The following is a 3,319-nucleotide window of genomic DNA, read 5'->3' on the forward strand; positions in this document are numbered from 1 at the left end:
CATCAAAATGCTAAAGTATTAGCAGACCAATGTGATTACCTATAAAGCTTGTCAAACAAATAGTAAGTCCAAGGACTTTCCCTTGGGAAAGATTCCGAACCTTGAAGTTTACACAGTAATGAACTATGGCAAACAGATGTTACACATTACCCATCATTTAAAAGCCTTAAATTAATTAATGTCCCTATTGATACTCATAGCAGGTCTATCTATGCTACATCATTAAATGGTAAAAAAAAAAAAAAAACTTGTGATGCCCATTCACATTTGTTAAAATGTTTTATTTTTGTGGGAATCCCCCCACCAAATTAAAAACAGATAATGGCTTGTGCTATACCAGGACCCCTTTCAAAACTTCCTTCTCAACTGGCAAACTCAGCAGTTCTCTGCACCCTTGAGAACTGGTTAAGAATCACCTGCATAGTGCTTTCAATGACACAATGGCTCAGGACATAGCTGATTTATCTAGTCAGCTACATGAACAGGCTGAAAAGCCATCTAAAAGGCCAGCCAACATTCTGTGTTTAACACTTTGACAAAGATTTTCAATGATTATCTCCTTCTCATTGGTTTTCAGGATTAAATTTAAGAATGTGTGTTTTTGGTGCCTTTTTAATCCTTTGCTTCATTATCTTCATCTCACTTGGATGATGCATGTGTTACCTGACTCACTGACGGAAGGAACAGGATGAGATGTTTGCCTATGTACAACTAACCCTGTTGAAAAACAAGAAAAGGGGAGATATGGGGGAAACTGACCCCTCAAACTAAGATGTTTTTACTTAAGCTTGCTGATTTTTTGATAAGCAGTTTTTAATCACTTCTTCCTTCTTTATGACAATAAATAATATGTTAAAACTTGTTCATTTTTCTCAGGATCCTTTTTTGCATGAGTAAATGTGTCTATGGTTTGTAATGGTTAGAATAAAGATTTAAAAAACCAAATGAGTTAAGCCCAGAATTTCTTTTAAGCCATGTTCTTACCTTTAAGTTCCAGCTGACTGTCCACAGCCAAAATGCCCGATCAAGGGTCAGTGGGCAGAGAAAGAACATTCCAAGGAAGCAGGGCAGAGTTCCCTGGGTATGGCAATTGCAAAGGCTCAAATTACCATGAGTCAGAGATTCAGGAGCACTCAGGAGGGAGCAGGCTCCATCCTTCCTTTGGGATGCTCTCAGCAACAGTGTGCAAAGTTGGAGCTCTTACTAGAAAAGTCACCACCAAACTGAGAAAAGCTCCCTGAGCTGGCTGTGGAAGGGGAACTCCTCTTCTCCCTCAGTTCCTTCAGTATGTTTCAGTGGGGATAATATTCCTTTAGGGTCAGGTGGGATCTTGGGCAGTGCATATCCCTCTTCATTAATTAGCACCACTGTTACTTTAAAATGATGGTGATTCTGTATTAGATTTTCATCTTGGATCAAGGCTTCAACTTTCATCATAGGTGAGCCCCTTCCTACTCCAAGGCTTACATTTAGAAAACAGAATGGAATTGGTTCTACTCTGTGTGTGAACCCCACATTTGCCCTCACTCACTAGTTACCAGTTTAGTTCCTAATAGGGTTGTAGGTGGCAAAGGAAGAGAGAAGGGGATAGGAAATTGCTAACATGGTTGGGGGCTTTTTGTGATCTCTGACCAGGCAGATATTTGAAGTTAAGTCTTTCTCTTGTGGGACATTTCCACATCCTCTTTGAAGCTTCCCAGACTTGCTCATGCTCACTGGTCATTCTTGTATCCTAGGTACACATGCCCCAGGTAGAGGCTGTCCCCTCAGGTCCTGGTTCACTGTCAGGCAGGCCTTCTGCCTAGCCCACACTGGGCTATGGGAAACAGCCAATGTTCTTGTGTTCACCACCTTGGTCATGTAGGGCAATGACAATTCAGCAGTCCTGTCCAATTTCCCGGATTTCCCCAGTGAGGCTAAGAGTCTCCCATGGTTTAGAGCACCCCAGTCCTCCCCATGAGGCCTATACACTATAGGCTGGAGGCGAAGGAGGGAGCATCTGGGTGCATCCTGGCTGTCTGCTGGCACAGGGGCACACTCTCTCTTGACAGAGATCTCTTCCTATACCCTCTCTCCTTTCCATACCCCAATAGCTTTTTAATATTTTCAACCTGAGTGAAAGTTCCAAGAAGCAATGAGTAATCGCTTCATGATTTTCTCTTAAATTCCAGGTATGGGAATTCTATCTCATACCCATTTTGGTAGTTAATCCTTATTATATTGTTTTCTAAGAACCAGATGAAATTGCTGGTAATCAACTATTTTTTGCCCTTCAGAATGTCAATTTTATTTGGTTCTATCTAATATAAATGAAATAAGATAAAATTACACTATGCATATATCTATCTTTTGTTCAACATTGTGTCTATGAAAGTCATTCATGTTGTTACATGTATAATATTTTTTTGTTTTATTGCAAAGGGCAAAAAATTTAGCCCAGGAATCTGGGTGGAGTACTGAATTTGTCCGCTATATTAAACATATAGACATTTAGCTTTACAAGTTATTGCAGATTTTCCAAAGTGGTTGGAAAATCAAAGTGGCCCATCCTACATACCAGCATCAAAATAGAAAGAAAATTTTAAAATATATCACTTATAATAGCATTATAAAGCATCAGATAACCTGGAAATAAATCTAGCATAATATGTGTAAGACTGTTATACTAAAAGCTACAAAACTTAAAACCAAAGAACAGGCAGAACTGAAGGATATACCCAAATAAATGGAGGGATATACCATGTTCATACATTGAAAAACTCAACAATATAAAGATGTCAATTCTCTTCAAATTGATTTATAGATTAAAATGTAAGCCCTGTCAAAAGCCAGCAGAATTTTTTTCTAGAATAGAACTGACAAACTGATTCTAAAATTTATATGGAAATGCAAAGACCTCAAAATAGTCAAGGCAATCTTGACAAACAAAGGTGGAGAAATTATATACTTGATATGAAGATTATTATAAAAGTACATTAATTAAGATAGTGTGGTATTTGTGCAAGGATAGACAAATAGACCAATGAAGCACAGTGGAGAGTGCAGAAACAGAGCCACAAGTAAACAGCCACTTGATTTATGATGAAGGTGGTACTGCAATAGAGGGGAAAGGGAGGCCTTTCCAACAAACAGTGCTGGATCAAGTGGATATTCAGCTGGAAAACTGAGTCCTCACCCCATTGTGTGCCATACATAGAAATCACTTCTGGGTGGTAGATCTAAATGGAAGAAGTAAAATAATAAAGCTTTTAGAATTTTAGAAGGAAACATAAGAGAATATTTTTATGACTCTTGAGAAAGTCAAGATTTATTAAACAGG

This window comes from Otolemur garnettii, unplaced genomic scaffold (assembly GCF_000181295.1).
Source record: "Otolemur garnettii isolate 467f Iridium unplaced genomic scaffold, OtoGar3 scaffold00062, whole genome shotgun sequence".
NCBI classification, from domain to species: Eukaryota; Metazoa; Chordata; class Mammalia; order Primates; family Galagidae; genus Otolemur; species Otolemur garnettii.